Source organism: Hetaerina americana, unplaced genomic scaffold (genome assembly GCF_022747635.1).
Source record: "Hetaerina americana unplaced genomic scaffold, ioHetAmer1.1.p SCAF_7, whole genome shotgun sequence".
NCBI classification, from domain to species: Eukaryota; Metazoa; Arthropoda; class Insecta; order Odonata; family Calopterygidae; genus Hetaerina; species Hetaerina americana.
In genome coordinates this window covers 63,068,661-63,090,664 of record NW_027287316.1, presented here as the reverse complement: position 1 = coordinate 63,090,664, position 22,004 = coordinate 63,068,661, and the positions used below count along the sequence as shown (strand labels likewise).

Sequence of the window (22,004 nt, the reverse complement as noted above, 5' to 3'; positions counted from 1 at the left end):
AGGTAAATTACGAAGTGAAAAGGGAGATGTGAAATGGCGCTTCCTCGTAAACGTTTTGTCCCTTTGATTCTGCAGACAACCGGCATTTGATGGAAGTATCAAATGTAACTATAGTATGTTTGATGGGTAGACTCGGCCATTATCTTAGAAATCCCGACGTATCCCTTCTTTCGATTTGAACGAAAACAAAATAGGTTCGCAAACAAAGAATCATAAGATAAAGAGGTTCCTTTTTTTACTCCCAAATGCGTTTCGGCAATAACTTGAATGTCAACATCCCCGGTATAATTTCATAAATATAGTCTCAATTCATCATTCAATTGTTCTTTTACCGCTGTCACACAACTTGAAGTGACTTCATCTGCAGGTTACCAATCAAACCGCCTCTTGTGACAATTAATGTGATCTCACCAACAAAACGGGAAACTTGCGATTTTATTGTGAAATTTAGGATTCCATTGCATTATATTTTACTTTTGAGAAGTTTCGATCGTTCCTCTTTAACTTTTCTATTGCTTTGGTCCCGAATATTGCGAAAGAAAAGAGGTATCCGTACTTGTTTGTGCTAAAATCAGTTTGCCTAAATTCGTTGTTATGGTTTGTCTATCAACTTAGTGCGGGCTTAGAATTATTCTCAGGAAGGGGAAGACAATTCTTAAGGATTTCCCTGAATCGTGACAAGGGAGAAATAATTCACTCCCTCCCATTCAACACCAGTTTGTTGGCATGACTTTAAGTTAATAAGCTAACAGGTGTGTTTTTTTTCTAGTGTAATGTCTGCAGCCATCACTTTAGGAAAGTGAATGCCTGCGAGGATAGATCTGGAGACTGGAGAAGTGCCCCTCGACCCCAGCGGAAAATCAGCCGGGTGTTTGACCAACGCGCAGACGCCGGCGTAGCCGTGGATCGAGTGAATCCGGAGAAGGTGAGCATTGGCTTTTGGTTATGCGACCCGTGGGTGGACCGTGGTTTGCCAGCCAAACATTGACGACGACTTGGGGGATGCGCCTAACTCCCCCAACACTCCCGTGTTCCCCATACGCATTACACGTCCACTACTCAGTTGAAAGTAGCTTATTTTTGTTTTATCCGAAGGAAAATGAACTCACAGAAGGAGATTCCTCCACGTCAAACAGACACATTTGACCAAACGTAGAAACCAAATTTAATCCTCGTGCCTTTTGGGTTTATTCAGTTGAGGGTTTTCAAAGGCGTGTGTACATGGCGTAATTGACTGGTATCGTACAAATCCAATGTGATAATCGTATCATTGAAGTGATTGCCCCTCGAGACTCCTAATTTTTCTATCTGCGCTTGCCAAATTTTTGCAAATTTAGCGCATTTAAATGGAAGCTAGTATCTAAACTATTGTGAGCACTTAACCGTAGAACGAACGGTAACGGGGGTGAAACAACACCCCAGAGCGGATTGAAATCTCGCGCCAAACGAAAGCGGCTCACGTTTGTCATTCGGGACTTTACCATAATTCACGTCAATCAATGTGTCACGTGATTCTACATTGAAAAACGAAAAAAATGAGCCTCCATAGGACTATCGTAGTCATAATGGGTGTGAGATACGAATTTTCGAAAATTGTCACCCCACGTTACCAGAATAGGTTGAAAAAAATAGCGTAACCGTTCTAGGGTTAAAACGACTAGGTATATAGCAGAAATTCGTGCGGACTGGAATAAATGTTACATTAGGAGTCCATTGACGGAAATTCTGGGATAACGATTTCGTAGCGAAAGGTCGTCGATGATATGTATAGGAATTACTTAGAGAAGTTTTAGTTACTTACTTAGGGGTGACTTCGTTTTACAGCGAAGTGTTTGGTTTGACTGAGGCATTGCGTTTCCGAATATATTAATGTTGCTACGTCGCGAAGTTTAAAATCGGATAGTTAATTTTAAACACCTGATGTGACATTGATAACTCGTAAGTAATAAGTAATGCTTGCTATTAGAATATCTCCGAGTGTTCAGAGCATTTATAATGAAAAAAAAGCAAGCGCTTAATTTTCATCTCTTCATTTTTAATTGTGATATTGTTATCTTTCGGACTGCATGTGGGCTCCATGTGTAAATAAGTTTTGTGATTAGATTTATTGGAATTTTCTCTAATTTCAATGTGCAGCTGCTTCAAATGTCCAGAAGGAAAAAAAAGAGAGTCGAGTTTTGCCATTGTGGAGAATTTGGGCTCGTCCGAAAAATGTTCCGGTTTTGAGTTTTGTTTTCACGTGTTAGCATCCCATTCTTCTACCGCATGTTCGGTGAGCGAAATTCCTCGAGAGCGGCTCGCGATGTCATCCAGAGGCAGGGAAGCAAATATTGCGAAAAGAAAATGCCTCAAGAACGATGCGGTTTGCTCTCAGGTATCCACCCCGTCACTTCTTCGGAAGTGTGCCGTCCCTGTTTCAATGTCTATTTGTGACGATGAGTCATGGACATGACTTCTTAAGGTTACGGTGGGTGTCAATATACATAAGGAGAAAACCGCATGCATCTACGTACTGTTCCCTTTACGAATATCACACACAATGCCATCAGCGGATAAGCTGGAGATTTTTATTGGATAAGTATGATAGATGGGCGCGGATAGAATGATGATAGCGGGGTTGCCATCAGAGATAAGTTTTGGAACAACTTCAAGGAAATTCGGGCATTTTGGAGAGAGTATTGTAATAAACTTTCGTCCCTCTTGTCTTCCTGTGCCCTTGAAGTCTATGGCTTTGATGATCTTGTCCTATGTTGAGTTTATTTCTGTTTGACACGGAACGAAACAAATGTTGATACATACTAATGCATGTATGAGCGTTTCATTCCAAATATTCCTATCCAGCGTATTGAGATGTCAATTTTGGCTCGCATCGGCAATAGGAGATTTCCCTCATTTATTTTTTATGTTTATCTGTATTCTATCATAATACAATCAATTACGCTTGTAAAAAATCTTGTGAAATTTAAAAAAATTGTAATGGAAGTTGTATGTTAAATTTGACAGCGATTTAAAGATTCCAGGTTTTAATCTTTCGTTTTCGACATTCTGTAATGTTGGAAATTTTTCTGTGTTTGAAGTTTATTTGAATTATTTAAAAAAAATTAAATACTGAATTTTTCAAAACCGTGTGTGCTCTGTGGAGTGGGATTGTACGCCATTCGTTCAATTTTCTGGGAATAGATGATTCTAAAATTGGATCAACTGGGGGCATTTGGATAGTGGGAGAGTGCTTCATGAGTATTATTGATGTCGCCTACCGGCCATAGTTGTACAGGTATTTAATTCTATTATAAGTTTTTTTCCATTATTGAGACATCATACGTGTACAGTGTGATGACTGGCAGAAGCTAGGAACTGAAGAAAATGACGAAGACATACAAATATTCCGTGTTATTGTAATTGGGAGCAATACGTGAATTAAAATAGAGCTCGTACCATTGTCTTAAAATATATTGATTCCCACTAATTTTGATTGCACAGATACAATAGCGGAAGTCACTTATTCACTGAGGCACCTCTACCTTTGCTTTAATTATAATGACTTCATGTCTCTCTGAAGAATGAGGCATCAATTCATGACTAAGTAACCGCGGTGACGTTATGTCATTGCTGTATTTTTCTTGGGAACACAGCTTACGGCCACGCCAAGACACGGGGACTTCAATCGTAAACGTATTATTATATTGGAATGGAACTGAAGAAAATGACGAAGACATACAAATATTCCGTGTTATTGTAATTGGGAGCAATACGTGAATTAAAATAGAGCTCGTACCATTGTCTTAAAATATATTGATTCCCACTAATTTCAATTGCACAGATACAATAGCGGAAGTCACTTATTCACTGAGGCACCTCTACCTTTGCTTTAATTATAATGACTTCATGTCTCTCTGAAGAATGAGGCATCAATTCATGACTAAGTAACCGCGGTGACGTTATGTCATTGCTGTATTTTTCTTGGGAACACAGCTTACGGCCACGCCAAGACACGGGGACTTCAATCGTAAACGTATTATTATATTGGAATGGAACTGAAGAAAATGACGAAGACATACAAATATTCCGTGTTATTGTAATTGGGAGCAATACGTGAATTAAAATAGAGCTCGTACCATTGTCTTAAAATATATTGATTCCCACTAATTTCAATTGCACAGATACAATAGCGGAAGTCACTTATTCACTGAGGCACCTCTACCTTTGCTTTAATTATAATGACTTCATGTGTCTCTGAAGAATGAGGCATCAATTCATGACTAAGTAACCGCGGTGACGATATGTGATTGCTGTATTTTTCTTGGGAACACAGCTTAAAGCCACGCCAAGACACGGGGACTTCAATCGTAAACGTATTATTATATTACACAACTCACAAGTAAAAGAGAGAGGTCCCTGTTCCTTGGATTAAATAACATGAGCGAAAAAAATTAATGAAGGAAGGAAGACCTTTTTTAATTATGAATTCTCCCTCCCCCATTCACTTTTATCGTCGTTTTGATACACAGAATTAGATTGAGAAGGTATTTTTTTCCTTTAACTATTGGCTAGCATGCCACAGTGGTAAAAGTGAACTTTTTTAAAAGTATTTTAATCCAATCAAGACTTCTTCCATTATTGGGAAAATTTTAAGCTTAAAAATGTCTGGTGCATGTTTCCATTAGTGAGACTATTCTTCACAAAAATGAATTTCAATTTCAAGCGTGCATTTCTGAGCACGCCGAAATTCTTAGGAATTTTGGGCGTTGTATAATAAAATGATAGGTGTCTACTTTTGCACACATGACTGCAAGCAGACGGAAAAAAATAATGGATTGGAAACGTTCCAAATCCGTGGTTCACTAAAAATTGGTTGCGAAACTCCTTGACCGCTAGCGTGTCGAATGGACAAAGATCGACTGAATGGGGCTACTTCCTCAATTTTCCACGGTCGGCTGAGGACATGGTGCGGTTGGGATCCGAGTCAATTACAGAATGTCGCCGCTTGCTCCGAATGCAGATATCGGACGCATGAGGATGTTTTATGAATGTCGGCAGTGTGTGTCCTTGAGCACATTGGACTTAACTGAACAATAGGACAATCCTCGTGCCGGAATCCTTTTATGAATGGGGTCTATTTGTTTAGTATGATAAGCTTACGATGCAAGCAGTGCGAATACCAGACAGCTTCCTCATAGCTACCTACTTTCCTCTTGCTCTCTCAAGCAATTTTTTTCTGCTTATTGTTTGTTCCCTTCCACTTGCGTCTCTTAATTGTACTGTTTTAGCTGCGATCGCGAAATGCATGATTCAACGCGTGGTGGTATGCTAATCGTTAGAAAATTGAAAATGTTTAATTCTAACGTTATAACTCGTCATAATCCACTCCCAATGTTCCGAATATTTTGCATTTTAACCCTCAGATTCAATGCACAATGTTGGGAATTTCCATAGTTTGATGCCGAGAATAATGGTAGCTAGTCATGTGTGCACTTTTGAAATATTAACCAATCTTTTGATGTCGACAGATTTAAACGCTAGGCTTTAGGACACGCTATAAGCGATTACTATAATTCGCTTGCTACATCTTAAATTGGTTGTTCTGAAAATCAATGAAATACGCATCAATATACGCAAATTTGTACGTTGAATGTAGGTAATTCGTTAGGCTGTGAGGTTAATTGCATTGTATGAATACGTACAATTCTTTTGAGTGAGTATAACAATTCTTGGAGGAGTTCAGAGAATTCTGTTAGCGAGATACTGTCTTTCCGAGTGTCATCATAAAATTAAAGTTCGACTCTTCGAATCGCCGGGTTCGAGAATGGGTCTTGATCATCTATTTGGTCGGGATTATTTTATTAGTTTAAAGATGTTTTTGGGAGACACCGTGAAGCATTCATCATTCATCGGGCAACATGATTTAATTCTTCTGTAGGCTCGATTAATGGGAAAAGGTTTTATTATGGCGGCATACTGGACTTATAGTAAGTTATAATAGTAATCCATCACTTTCATCTTTTCAATCAGTTTTTCTTTGCATTTTACTGTCATTCAGTGGCTTTTAATACAGCAATTGATGGTAAATCTATATTATTTTTCAATATGGTTTAGTAAATGTGAACATAAGTCACCAGGGACATCAAACTAAATGCGAGTGAAGAAGGTAATTACTGCTTCTTTCATGTTTTTTTATTCTCTGGCGTTTATGAAAATAAATAGCAAAGTGGTGCAACTGCCTCTTTTCACAACTTCGTTTTTATTTGGGTCTGCCTTCCTCATTTATTTATCCGTCGCTGGGAATTATTAAATGACGCGACTTGTGTAGTGTGTCATAATTTTAAGGGTTTCCAAATGAGCGTTTTCGCTTTAGCATTCATTTTAAATTTTGGGTGGTATTTATTTAGCTGATTGCAATATTTTTAATGTGGATGTATCTCGATGAAGTAGCAATCATCAATCATAAAAATAGCCGCCAACGATTTAAAATATTGATGTTTTTATAGACATTTTTCGCATTCCTTTTATAAAATATTTTATTCATGAATAATCATGAAGTTTAAGTAAATCAACCTTTAGTGTGTCGTAACTTCGAGGAGAGAACTAATAAACCTTCGTAAAAGTCTTAAAGTATTTCTCCTCTCACTAGTCTAATCAATCTTTTATGCCGATTACATTTTATTTTAAACAGGTCACATACAAATTTATCTAAGCCTCGTCTTTAAAGTTGTGGAAAATCCCCTCTCGTCATTTGAATACATGTCAGTGAAACCGGCCCAAAAATCAGCCACGTTTCATGATTTAAAAGTAGCACGTGTGATTTAAATTTGGCAATAGTAACGATATGTGTCTAAAGATTTGAAATTGACATGTTTTTTGATGAATCAACATCGCTTATCCAGCAGTTTGTATTTTTACGAATTTATCATTTAGATTTGATACCCATGACAGGTCAAAGTTTGGTGAAGATGGAAAATGTGAATGTTATCATTGAAATGTATCTTTAAACGTCTAATCTTCTAATATCCAGCTCGGCCAGTTAAAATTTGTATGCATAATGTTTTCACAAATCGTACTTTAAGACCATATTAGAAATCAAACCTTAGTATAATCCACCTTAATTTTTTTCCACTTGTTTTTAAACTTTTTGCCCGATGTAAATTTAATTTCATGAGGATTAACCTCGTACCAGTGTCGGTTTGTGCCAACTTGTTAAATATTGAGACATTATTACTGCTAAGCACTATATTCAGAGTGGAACCGATGGAGCTGGCGAATAGACTGCTTAGCGGAAGTAAAAGAGCTCGGAAATGAGAACTTACTCATCTGGAAATAATTGCTCTTAAGTAAGCCTCGGTAGAAAAAATGATTGGATTTCAGAATTGAACAGATTGGGTAATGGCGGAAATAGCTGCTCAAGAAAGTATGTTTGGAGTATCGGAATTCGGACCCAATTCTGAATTAGATTTTCACCAAGGTCTGTGAAGGAAATTCTTCCATGCACATCCGTACCCTCATTAAGTTTCCTCCTGAGCTCATTCTTTTAGTTATTATAAACATGTTAGGCTGCAATGCATTTCATCGACCACTTTTTAAATGTATAATTATGCTTGGGGATACTGTTTGCTGACAGACACGATTTAGCGACCACGGTGGCGGCGGGGTAACGTCCTAGCCTGCCAACCCCGTGGACTCGGGTTCGATTCCCGCTTAGGTGGGTTTTCCTCCACCTAGTTCTTGGGCGTAAGTAAAAATCTGAAATGTTTTATCATTCCTTAAAAAGAAGGCCGACGTAAAGGTCAAAAGTGCTGCTTAAGGTTTATTACGGAATAGATATTAATAAGCCTTAGCCCCAAGAGTTAACCTGGTCCATTTACCTGGACCACTGAGTCAATATCAACCTTTTTTCCTGATTATTCTAGTATATATTAAATGGTCGATATTTTACGTCAACGGGTGGTATTAAAGGCGGTTTCCTCTCCTTTTTACTTAAATATCTCACCTTAATGACCCTCCTCGCTCGGAGGCATGGCGGTGTAGTGTTGCGACTCAGGTCATTGATTTAAAACTTTAAAGTGTAGTACAGATTTTATTTTGAATTTCTCTTAAAATGCAAAATCGGAATGCATTTATAGTGTAATTATTTTGAAAAGTAACATTGTGTTTGTATAGTTACAAATGGTGCAAGGGAAAAACGGGCATGTAAAATCTGTCGGTGCGGACCATTTCTTTTAACCTGCCGATCCGTTGTGTGGCATTAATGATTCAGCCTGAACCATCCCGACCAGCGAAGAGTTTCCATAGTATTCCTTGTTTAGTATAGAGTGGTCGATAGAAGAAATGCCCCTGGCCGACCAACGCCCAAGACTATGCTAGGGGGTATTAATACGTGATTCCCACGGTGGCTGAAAGAAACTCGAGTCCTTCGGTATCTGTCTAGCTTTCTCTCTTCGTATTTCAAGGGGCCCCTCTTCCAGGTATCACCATACCTCCGTAACACTTATCACTCCCGCGGATCGAAAAGTTATTCCTCTCCTGATGGAAGAGCGGGTAGTGTTTAAGGCGCTTTCCATTTCGACCACATCCAACGCGGTTTTCATTCCCGGCGGGGGTGCATTTTCCCTTGGCATTTCCCTTACTATACCAGTAACTATAGAAAAAACCGTTCCCTGGGTGGTTTACATGGGCCCCACTCCCATTTTAATTTTCCATGCGAAGGAAAGAATGAAGATCAACTTAAAAACTTATGAAGGAATCAATTAAATTGTAACAGGACACGGGGAGTTTAGATCATACCTCATTAAAATAGGGGAAAAAGGAGGGGACGTGTGAATGCATAATGGAGGAGGACACGGTAATACACTGAGTCTTTTATTGCCCAATTTATGCCGAGGAAAGACACGAACTGGAAGCTATCCTCGGATATTTGCATAACGCCCAACAAATTGGGAAATATCTACATGAGGAACGGATAAGGAAAGTATTGGAGAGATTCATCAGCAAAAGATAAAGTGGGAAAGGGGAGAACGACGGAAAGGAAGGGCATGTAATTCATATTTTGTTTTGTATGAAATTGTATTGGGGGTTTAAAAATAAGGTACCCCGAAAAAATTGAAACAATAAATTGCCCGATTCTAGTCGAGTGAGCCAAATTATTATTATTATTAACTTATCTGTCACCGTTCTTCATATCGTCCAAAAAAAGGCATATCGTGTTTATTTCCCTCCTCCGTGTACTTCTCATCTTCTCCACTCCATTGATAATTGATTGAACATCCCGCCACCTCTCAGTATTTCATCTCCTCCTTAGTTTCTCTTCTTATATTCTATATGCAAATATTTTCATGCTCATATACGAGTATAGCCACGAATCGCACAAATCTACCATCACCCTCTTCCTCCTCCTCAATGGTCATATCCCTGAGCCTTATAATCCATTCGTTCGATGTTAAAGTTTTTGTAAATGTTTAACCTGTGTTCCTGCTCATTATCTGAGATTTCTGGTGAACTAGTCCATCGCTATTGTGAATTGTATTTGCATGCATAAGGAAAACAATGCGCTTAGTTTATTTTCGAAGCTTTTGTATTTTTTCTGTCTCTCCTCCACTCGAATTCATATGCATTGGAAAATTCTGTTGTTTGAAACCGTCATGGTTTTGCATTACGTGAGCGAGTGTTTTTAGCACTCATACCAGTGCATAAGTATCACGGTCCTTGCCGTGCGTGTTTGTAGATCGCGAATTTGAATTTTTCCTAGTCCTTCCGCAAAAGCGGCTATATTTATTTTGTTAATCCCTTGGGTGACTTAATAAATCAAATAAATATTAAATAAATTAATTGAAGAATAATTTTTTAATTAATAGGGAAGAGGAGGTAAATGAAGTCGGGGTAGCCTTATACCATCGGTCGGAGGGAAAGTCTGGAAGAGGATTTGCGAGGATGGGGTGCTCGCGTGAGATGAGGGGATGGGAATTAGCGGCAGGATGTAGGCGGATTATGAGGGTCAAAAGGTCTGTCTGTTCGATGACCTTCCTCTCCGGTTCTTCTCGCGGGAAGCAGTCGTTTAGTGGGCGATTTTATGGGAAATTTGTCCCCACCCCTGCCACCAATCCTATCTTTTGAACTCTTTGAAAGCGGCATCGTTAAGAGAAGACATTCGCAGGACCAAGGCCTGTCTATAAGTATGTGGGTTAAATGGGGAAACGCAAGTAGCTCCTAGTGTTTCTTCCCCTCTTGAACAATGCGAATGATATAATCTGCCAGTCTCACTGCGAGAGTTCCGTCGTAGGTTCCGCTAGGCCGGCAACAATTCCGAAATCCTCTTCTTGTATTCTACGTATAATCTGCATAACTATCTTTCGTTTCATATTCGTAATCGCCTCCTCAAATTATGTGCGAGATTTCATCTTTATGCCTCAAAGTTCGCTGGAGGATGAGTGGACGTCGGTTGCATCGATACAGTGTTTGTTTTTCGTACAAATTATTAGACAAGATAAGTGTTTCTGACTGGCCGACCATGCCGCGATCTATTCCATATTTTCCAAGGACTCCATTCGTTGGGTCTTTGGAATATAATTTCATTTCTGTGGATATTCTTTGATGAAATTCGTAACGGGCGGGAAGAAAGCAGGCTAAAGTGGAATTTTATGGCGAATCAACGTGATTTCTATCGGTAATAGTGCATCACACGAACTTGGAGATTGTATTGATAGCATGGAAATCAGCAAGTAATGATTCGCAGCCATTAGGGAATAGTTTATTCAAGTGAGTTTGTAGATGTTACATTCATTTTGAACGATAAATAATCGTATTGTCTAAATCTTTGCCCTCGTGGATGCTGTGTGTGTGCGTGTATTCAAACACGAAAATTCACCACAGGCGAGAACTTAAATAACTATAAGGAAGAGGAATGGAAATACATGTCAATGGCTAACTCTTTTTCTTGCCGTTTTTGGTCAAAATGACAAAGCGCGCTTTTGGTTACTAGTTTTTACAGTAAGTATGAATTATTCCAACGTGTCAAAGAAGTATTTCTTTATACATGATGAAAAACTTCTCCTTCATTCTAGACTCTGGCTCAGAGCATGAATTAATTTGTAATTAATTCTTCGCTCATTCTCTACTTAATTATAAGAAGAACGCGTGCTTCAGCACACTTCGTAATGACAACATTCCTTTATCATATTCATTAAGAAAGAGTTATTTTTTTAGCCATGCTATAATTTTAATATTACGTTTTATTTCATGATCTCGAATAATTAGCACATTGAACTGGGGAATTAAAGTTGAAAACATTCCTTTTGGGCGGTCGTAAGATTATTCCTGCATTATGATGTATTCCGGTTGCTATCCATCTTTTGTGCATTCTGAGTCATGCTTGAGAAAACGTTTTGCTAATTTTTTTTGCGATATGTAGGAACTTTCACCGTTTCTCAACGAAGTAATTAAGCTCATTTCTGTGCGCGATGTCTGTTTTCTTCGCGTGGGCAATTTTTGAGCGATTTTAAAAATTCTGCGCTGCTAAATCCGCTCACAGTAATGTCCGTCGGCGCATGCCTTCATTTTTTTTACGTTTTATTTGCCGTTCGAACTTTCCCCAAACGCCTTTTCCTTTATGTTTCAGTCGTATGTGAAACGATCTCCAATTATTCTGCGGGAAGTGCGTCAATTTTCTAAAGTCATTCACAGGATTATAGTAATGCTTTTAATGCAATTAACGATCCGGATTTCCCTTCATGTTTTGTTTTAATTTTTGATGAGTCGCTCCCTCTTCCGTGAAGGGCTTGTAGCTTGTAACACCATTAATGTTCCGTAGGTTTTTCATTCGTCTCCGGTGATCTGTTTGCCGCTAGGTTGCCGATAAGTCAGCAATTTCGGCTGGTCGCCGTCCTCAAGTCTCCCAAAGGCCGAATCACCGGAGTCAAAAACACGATCCATACGATATTGAAGGACGGCACGCTACATACTAAGGCCTAACAATCCTCCGGAGCGTTATTCACCAAAATAAATGTGACCGATATTCATCGGCCTATAAGAGCGTGTTTTTATGTATGCATTAAGCATGAAACACAATGTAACCAGCGTACGTGTACGAATGATTAGATATGTGAAAACTTTGCGTAATTTACTACTGCGAGAGAATTTGGTCGATGTGGTGGTGAATTAAGTAGACGTAGATTAGAGTATTTTGAGAAGAAAAGTTTGAAGAAGGAAGGAAAAAAGTAAAATCGACGGAAAGGAAAACCAACCAGGAAGTGTTAGGGATCGTGAGGGAGGAGATTTGGGAGAAATCCAAAGGAAACAGAAAAAAATGGATGCTGAGTATTTTGATTGGTGATGGACTGTTGAGGACTGTGTGAAACAGAGGGGAGAATATTATGCAAACAATGTAGAGGTAGAAAAAGTATAGAGATGTTGAATGAGGTAAATGGAGGCAGAATGTACGTACAGCCTTTTTGTTATTCTTACTCTCATACTTCGTCTGTTTACATCACTCACTGAAGGGGGAACTTGGTTCATTTACTTTCATTACTGTTGTCGGGGTTTAATACACGTCACCACCGGGTCAGCTCATTTTTAAAGGATCTTATCTATAAATCTACGTATACATCTTGTTGACTCCTAGAACTTAAAACTTTTCAACGTGAAAGTCCAATAAAGCGCTAATGCCTCAAGCGTTGATGTGGCAACAGACTCTGCAGTAAAGAAAGAATTTCTTTTTTTTATTTCGCATAGATTCACTAACCAGTTAAGTACTGCATCTTGAATCATTACATAGTAACTAGCCGTGCTTTCCGCTGTCTACCAAATGATTGATAAACGCTGGAGAGCCTCCAGTATTGAAGGTTTTCCTATTTTTGCGAATATGGATTGAGATTTGCGAGGTTTCGACGATGTAAAACTTGAAATATTTTAGTCATAATTCAAATTTGAGAATAAAAGTGCGATTTAGATGGATATCGTTTATCTGTTAAATGTTGACGTATTGACAACCCGATGAAAATGGACGATATTGTACAGGTAAAATGTGTAGACGCCCAGAGGCAGTACTTTGAAGAATTTTAAGGGTTTTTGCAAATTTGTTCTATAAATTACTTTTTTAAATAATTGCATTACCTTTTGAACGCACCCTGTATTCGCACTGTGTTATATGGGAATTTTACTGTTATGTCGAGTTCAACCCAATGTTCTCGATATATTCGTCAGGTATCCTCATAATATTTTTCAGTAATTCATGCCGGAAATGCAAATGAAACTCACAGTATTGCAATTAAATCACCTTTTATATGTTGCAGTCAGTACGCAATACGTATATATCAGTGTGAACATTAGACATCTAAGAGAGAAAAAAAAGATTTGCCTTGGTATAATGGAGTTTTAATTTTCAGTCGTAATGCTTTTATAGCGAACATTTTTCTGCTACTCATATGCCTTCTGTTTTGGCACTTCGCCTCCCCTCCACTAGTGCGATTTTTCCCACGAGCTCATGTGTCCCACTTACCCTTTTCTCGCCTGCTGATTCGGCACAAGTCTGCTAGTGGGGCACGGCTGTTGTGATTTGGGTTCATGTGTCGCGAACTCTGTGAGAATTCTCGAAGTTGACCTTTTGCGGAGAGTCATATAAAATGTTTTATTTTCACTGCCAAACTTTCGCATTCTCGGTTCAGAAATAAAGGAGCGCGTCTGAGCCGCCGTGTTGATGTTGTAGGAGAACTTTTTTAATGACGGGTCGAAATCCGGGGTATATCTTTGCTGTAGTTTCTTAGGCGGTCAGCGAAGCCGACTCTCGCTACTCGCAGTGGTGCAAAAATTCTCGTTGTAAACAGGATGTCGTATTTTGAAGGGAAACGAGTGCTTATTTTCCGGAGGTGACTTTTAAAATTTCTTCAGCTAAACGTGCGGCCATAACCAGTGCCCGTGGAGGCAATGATTTGCAACATGAATGACCAGAGAATGACATGAATTTCTGCGGATACCACGCGCCAAGCGTCACATGGTAAGGTGACCCGGACTTTGAAAATTGACATGGGAAGAGGGAACAATGCGACGACGGGGAAAAACTTTCGATTTTTCAGTCGCCACTGCCAAACCCATGGTTGGTCGACCTCTCTTGTCCTGCAATAACATATCGTCATGTCCTTCCCCGCTTATATCGCGGGGTTTTGGAGTGCGGGTTGACAGCCGTACTGTACCCGTGGCATGAAATAGACTGATACTGCGCTTCATCGAATTTCTGTTTATCTGTGATCAATTTGAATAAGTCACCCGATGAACACGAGAATCACATCTTACTATACAGTGCAGACATTATTATTATTATTAGGTAATCTCCCGGTTAAGGTAGGTTTTTGGATGGACATAATTACTAATTAAATAATTTGTGACCCCTAGCAAAACACAACATCCTACTCTACATCAGACCCCTCTTCAGCTCTGAGTACTTTCTTCCTCCCTTCATCCCGTCCAACATCCCGATCCTGTTCCTCCCCTTTCCTCGTTTGCCTAACTTTCTCCTCTCTATTACAGTCTTCAACATCCCGCTGCCGGTCAATACCCCCTTCAGCCACTTTTCCTGCCTCCATAGGATTGCTCCCAACAAACCCCCCTTTTCGCCCACAATACCAAGTACTTCCTCGTTTGTTTTCTTCTCTGTCCATTTCACCTTCTCCATTCTTATCCACACCCACATTTCCAAAGCCTCCAGTCTGTCTATCCTCCTGCTTCAATGACCACGTTTCCGCGCCGTACATAGCTACGCTCCATATCAAAGTTTTTACGAGTCTTTTCTTGATATCCTTACTCAACGTCCCCGTCATCAACTCCCTCCTCCTTGTGAAGGCCTCTTTGTCTAGCGCAATTCTTCTCCTTATGTCCCTACTACTTTGACCGTGTTGGTCCAAAACACTACCGAGATACGTAAACTGTTCTACCTGCTCTAATTTTTGCCCTCCTATTTTAATGTTAAGCTTAGCCTTTTTCTTTCTAGAAAATCGCATATCCTTTGTTTTATTAATATTGATTCTCATCCCATACCTGTTGCACTGAATTTCCAATTCACTAAGCAATGCTTGCAGCCCCTTGGCTGACTGACAAACTAAAGCTTGGTCATCAGCAAACCTTACTGATTTTACGAATTAGTGCAGACATAACTGTGCGAAAATGATCACGTTACCGAGTGATTGAAAAATTAAAAAATAAATAAAATAATATCTCACGAGTGCCACCTGTACTACAGGCGAGTGAAATTTTCCTTCTTAGCGGAACCCGAAAATATGCGAGATCTTTTACAGTATCTCTCTCGGAATTGATTTATTACGACGACAATGTGGGGAAGTAAAAAAACGTACGGTATATCCAAATCCGCGGTATAACCGGCAGCGTAATAACCGCGGAGCGGTGTAAACGAGGCGACAGCTTGACCGCTTCACGCACGCCGTATGAAATTGCAAATCGTAAATTGTAAATAAATGTGGTTTCAAGAGCTCTACTACCATGTGCTTAAGTGCGAGAACTCGGTGAAAGGTTGTTCTTAAACGCTCATAGGAGAAATTGACCTCGGTCCCCCTTTCTTACGTGCAATAGTCGCACCTTCAAGACGGTTCGTTCAGTGGGCAACTGGTTCAATAAGTTTTGAGGGGAGATGGGGGGAGGGTAACGAGCGGTATCTCGCGTAGTTTTTAATTTATTTTTCGTCGGGTTCAATGAACTTGGGTTTTCCACGGTTGCCTCGCAGGACGATTAGAGCGATGTGCTCGAGAAAGTAAAGGCATCCATTTATGCCAAGATTTATTTTTCCCAGATCCCCCAGCGTACATCGTTACCCGGGGATAGTCTCATACCAAAAGGGATATATCGCGGAATAGCAAAGGAAACGAAATCCCGTGATCTGAAAATATTACCTCATCGGGCGCTATCATATAGGGGCTGGATTGACGCAGATGGCGAGGGAGTCTTGAGCCTTTCGGGGAGTGCTCGTGACCATCTCCGCCCATTAATGATATGTTCTTCCCTGGAGGATTTTTTGGGGGGCCGGGCACTTTCGTCAAACCATATTAATCGACGCGGTGTGCGGATCCCCCAGTCTCATTTTCTATGGTCCACGAAAGTCCCGGATCTGCCATCATTTGATCGGGGTCTCGTAACAGTAATGCCCCCCGGGACGCCTCCATTCCTTCGGCGAGTCAGAATGTGGTCAAAAAGCTGAAAATTCCCACCGAACGTGCCTCCAGGCCACTCCCTGGATAAGAGTCTTCCCCGCCCCTTTCTCTTCCCCTTCTCTCTCCCCAACTCTCCCACATCACGGCTCCGTAAGACGATGGCATGCGGTTTTAATGCGTTTCCGGCCCTCAGGGGTCGAGGGGAGGAGAAAGAACACGTTTGCGAGCCGTGCGTCCCTTCTCCCAGTCCGTCTACCTCTTTATTTCCTCTTTCCTCGACACCCTTCCTCACTTTTTGTTTTCCCCCCTGTCTCCCTTCAGCTGTAACCCACCAGGAAAGCCCTCGTAAGGAGTGAGGGTGGTCGAGTTTCAACAACGCAGTTATGTAATGCAAATTAGGTAGTGTCGGAGCTGCGACGTTAATGGTAGACGCCGAGTGGCATTGACCTCATCCCAGTATCTCACCGCTGCTATTGAAATTTGACGGTATTTAACAGATTTTAGATTTCCCCATGACACCCCCTGCACATTTGTGTGATGCAAGTTCTGGTGCTTCCACGTCCTAACTTCGGAATGAATTACTGTGGGGTCTTCCACCGGTTCAAATTCTCTCCGCCGTCTCCGCCGAAGTTTCGATCGAAGACTCGCTCATCTTTGGCTAGGGCTTCCGGTGTGAAGCCCTGAAGAAGATGAGGGAGTAGTTCATCTGAACGTCGGCTGAGATGGAGAACCTGATCCGGTGGAAGACCAGACAAGAATTCATTCGCACCTCATACGATGACGTTTTTCATCCTTTAACCGAATTATTCAGCTTTAAAGGTTGGTTTTATGGCCGACGGTAGAGTTTGCCTCGTTGTTGAGTCTCGCGACATGCCGCCGAGTGTGGAATTCACACAAGGGGGAGACAATGTTTCCATGTCCTCTAGAAGAGCTGCTCCCGTAATAATGAAATGCTTGAGTAAACCTGAGACACTCACATTCGCTTGGATTTATACCCGGGACTTCCTGTCAGTAGGCGAACGCTCTGTCCACTAGGCGATAGCGTACTCCTCGATATTTCTTTAACAAAATGGGGGGTCGATATACTTGTATGTACAGGGTGCGTTTCGAAAAAAGGGTCATCAGGACGAGAAAAGACATCTCAGCTACCTGGCAACTCCATCACGACAACGCGCTACGAGTCCGCGAGTTCCTGGCCAAACACCAGGTGGCAACGCTGCCCCAACCCTGCCCACCCTGCCCCTATAGTCCTGACGTCGCCCTAGCAGACTACTTTTTGTTCCCTCGGATTAAGGCAGCCCTAAAAGGAACCCGTTTTTCGTCCCCCGTGAGGAAGACCTTGCAGGAGGTTCCCGAAGACGCCTTCCAGAGCGCGTACCGGTCATGACAGAGTCGCTGGAAGAAAATTGAGGCCCAAGGAGAGCTCTTTGAAGAATTTTAAGTGTTTGTGCAAATCTATTCAATAAATTACTTTTAAATAATATTTGCATTACTTTCGGAACGCACCCTGTAATTAAAGGGAAATACCTCGAGCACCTCGTTTACGTGGCATTACGATATTTCCTTTTATGACATTGTCGAGCGACTCCTGATATCACATAAGCAATGCAGTATCTCACAGCCGCGGTCGTAAGGACGCTCGGATCCAGCAGCCTCCGCCTATGTTTCTCGGTCGGGATTCCGGAGAAAACGAGAAAAGCGTCTGTCAGTCTGAGCGCGCGCGTGAGAGGACGTCCTACTTTACATGACGGTGCAGTTTCTCACCCCTCTCCTTCTCTTCCTCCGCCCCTCTTAGCCCCCCAACCCTCACGGTCACGCCTCCCCACCCCTTACATCCCCGCGATCCACCCCGCCTTCTCGTATGGGATTTTCTTCCGTCCCTTTCCATCGGGTTTGTTATCGGTGGCCGAAAGGGCTGGGCGGATGGAAAAATATAAGTTAGCTGGACCAACCATGCCACCACCCGCATCTGCATTTGTAACCTACTGGCCTTGGTTGCAGTTGGCGATTGGGTCTGGAATCGGAAGGCACCCTAAACTTAATTCTCTACGATTCATAGCTAAGACATTTTTTGCGATATAGTTTACATTTCGGAAACTATCGGAGCAAACATGTCTGCCATCATAATTACGTAATAAAAAATTTTATTTTGATCAATGTTTTCTAACTTTTTTCGTATCATGACCCACCTAAACGCCTTGGAGGTAAAATTCTTTGTAATTAGACATCTCAATAAATATTACCGATAGTGATGAGACGACGTAGGCAGAAGTATTGTCTAATCGCCCTCCAAAATATTCAAACTTCTCCCTTTTGGGACGCACGCCTCATGTTGTGAACTCCTGAATCGGAGATAAATTAATTGAGAAAGTTGAACTAAATAAGCGATAATGGCCCCATTTGAGCCGATTTGATGCAAGAATAGTGAATTTGAATTTCATTCATGCAAGCTAAAAACCTCTTATTACCCGATTATAAACGTTAAAACATTTTATGGGGAATATGCTTATCTCATGTAGTTAGGTTGTATGGTATATTTTAGTTCTGCATTTTTATTGCATGCTTCTTTCTGGAAGAAGAGTCGAAAAATTCCCACCTTTGTATCTTCGCCTGTGATTTTAAAACCGTCTTTCTATTACTTGGGAGACTCGCAGGACAATTTGTTTATTATCAGAGCTTTCCGAGTTATCCTATAGTGCCTCCTAATTCGTTTTTTATTCATGAAGTGTCGTGTTGAAACGTTGCTCTTCATCACTGCGTATAATTAAGAATAACTAGGTTCTCACGGAAGCTGGCAGATGGAACTCATTAGAATGGGTTATGTATACGTCGCTGAATTAGCTCACGATTACAATTTGATGTGATACCCGTAAAGCTAAACGAAATCCACTCCTGGAAACGAATTGCTCTTGATAAAAATACGTAAGCGTTTTATAAACAGTGGGTTGATTTAACCTTTGGACTAATCACATTTAAACCCCAAAAACGTCTCTTTCGCTTAGGATAAAGTGTGATGTGTGATGGATATAAAAGACGTACTATATAGTTTTGAATAGGTCGGCTTAGCAGTCTAGTGCTCAGGGTCATCCCATCGCCCAAAGGTCCCGAGTTGAAATCCGCTAGGCCCCGATGAAACAGCCCTTCCTTACCTTTACCCGGGCTCTGTGATTTCTTTCCTGGTGACTTATGTAGGCAAATGGGTAACCGCTTAGCCGAGTATAGAGAAAGTAATCGCTCCTTCCTCCTCCCCCACCACCCATCGTATGAATACGTGATTCATCCTGCCGAAGGGCTGAGTAAAACCGTATTAATGAGTTAATTTACACCTCGGTCTTTTGTTCCTCCTGTCACGGTTATGAAGAAGGCGTTACATTGCGTTGTGCTTCCACGTTCTGGGGGTTTAATTTCCAACGGCTTCTTTTTCTAGTTGGACTACTTTTCTCTCTAATCATGGCCTACGGTTGGTGCCAACCGTATTTTTCTTATTCCAAAAATCTTACGTGACAGCATTGCTCTTGAATTTGGTCTCACAAAAATCGGAAAAGATTAAGAGACGTGTTATAGCGCACGAATTCCGTTGTTTTTAATAATTAATATATTATCATATTCCTGAATGTTTTCGCCATTTGTGATGGTTTCATTCTTCTTCCGGAAGGTACCATTGCTTCATCGCAACAACCTGCGGGACGGAAACTTCCCGGAGAAGAATGAAGCCGTCTCCCAATGCATCGGCACGTTTATGGCCCCTAAAATCTTATAATTTCGTGCGAGTAATCTCTTGTGTAATATATTTAACTGCTACGCATACTGAATTCTTTTCCTTTACAGTTTTCGTCGCCATTCGTACTACGTAGTCGGTTCTAATAATAATTAAAACTTTATTTATTGGATATAACTTCCCCAATTCTTATTCTTGCTGGAGTTACCCAGATCGAAGTGAGTGTCATGCGAGCAAAAAATTGCGACGTCATTGTCTCGATTTCTCCCTCTTCAAACAGGAGTCTTATTCCTCTGTGTTCTACCATAGGCTTTCATTCTTGAAATGATGTCACCGGTAGTGCGGTGGAAACGCGCATTCTCCGGCCAATGTGGCCAGGAGTTTAATGCCCGAGTGGTTTTTGTGTCAGAGTCTGAAGGTAAAATCCCGAACCCAATTTCAGGTTCTCGCGATTGCTCACTGAACGGAAGAAAGGATGAGCCGAGACTGAGTGGATATGAATTTATGCGCTAAGTTGATTGCAGCAGTGCTAGGCGGTTAATTTTTCATCATATGGATTTTTTTTAATTTCGCATGTTCCTGAAGACGACTGAAATTCACGATTTGGAATGAGACCCCATCCCAATTTTCCTACCTAGCCCATTGGAAAGTACAGTGATCAACTCGAATGACTGAATTGATTGGTGAAATCTCATTCTCCGCAAAAATCAGGGCGTGTGAATTCGTACTTTCGGGAAGGCGGGGCTCACTTCTCTTCTCTGAACCCTGTGCCGTCTCCCGGAAAAATCTGGTTCCCAGAAGATCACGCGGCCAGTGTTGGTGGTCTCCAGAGGTAATACCCGGTTTTTAATCCGGAATCCTCCAGTCCTCCAAAGGACTCAACTTTTGCGCTATTTTAGTACCAGATGCATTTAGATGCAGATTTAATGTTGTACTTCTGGCTCCCCATTACATATCGTGTGAATTAGTATGAAGGGAGAATGCCGCTTTTGTCTACAACCACGCAATACCCCGCCAGCCAATCAAGGGGCGTGTGGCGTGGGGGTAGGGTTTCAGTCATTCATGTTGAAATGTTTGTTCATGCATACGATTGAATGCAAATAAAACAGAAGAACACAAAAGCATATACACGCATACATTCCTTTATATACCATGCAATAATCGGTATATTTGACTAAATCATTGAATTTTAGTCTTCAAGCTAATATGTGCGGGCACTCTGGGTGGATTTTATTATGATTGCGTATCGTGTGAGGGAAGAATGTGCACTTGAATATACCAGTGACCAGTGGCGATGTTTCTCTTATTTTTTGCCGGTAGTCAAAGCTACCAATTTTAGGTTGCGTCATAATTCCCTCCGTGTCGATAGAAAACTCAGGTGTCCTCTATGGGATGCATGATGGATGATCGCGGACAAGAGTGAATAACATGAATTTCTGAAGAATTCTGCATGTCCGGGTTTTCACCGCGTTGTTGTTTGAAGCCGACAACAGTTTCGCCGAAGTTTCATCCGGCGTCTTCAGGTCGAAGACGCCGGATGAAACTGAAAGACGACATCCGGCGTCTTCATCTTCGACCTGAAGACGCCGGATGAAACTTCGGCGAAACTGTTGTCGGCTTCAAACAACAACGCGGTGAAAACCCGGACATGCAGAATTCTTCAAGCCACCGCCGCGAAAATCTACGCAGCCATATACAACATGAATTTCTTATTGGACTCCTGTAATCCGTGCTTGCAACATTCGTTACAGAATAACTTAGGAGAAAAAAACACAATTTTATCTTTGCTTTTCTACAGAATAGACTTTACTCGTCGACTAGTTTCGTTTACACAATAAACATCATCAGGACTACAAAGTTAAGGCCTCAACCATTCAGTGCAATTCGTTTCAGAATTATATTGTGACTAAAAATTAAAAAATAGCTCTTCAATTGATGTTGCCTTCTTGGTGTGTAATCATCCCCTGCTGTACACCATAGCGGTGGCTTCCGGGGCACCATTTAGAAGCAAACGTGTGTAATTGATGAAACCAGACTGGAATGAGAAATATTCTTTCATGTAGTGTTCAAATGAAATAACATGCTTACCCGACTGCCGTAATATCTTTAGAGATTTAGTATAAATCACCCTAATAGATTAATGTAAATAG

The 22,004-nt window shown here is 41.0% G+C and overlaps 1 protein-coding gene across 2 annotated transcripts in view; it reads left to right on the top strand.

Annotated features, from left to right (window-relative positions):
- Positions 1 to 22,004, top strand: part of LOC139696288 (serine-rich adhesin for platelets) — a 233,605-nt gene that overhangs the window by 136,973 nt on the left and 74,628 nt on the right. For both annotated transcript variants that reach the window (XM_071594987.1, XM_071594986.1), the window contains exon 3: positions 770 to 925. The gene's annotated coding sequence lies outside the window, so the exon portion shown is untranslated. The remainder of the gene's footprint in view (positions 1 to 769; positions 926 to 22,004) is intronic.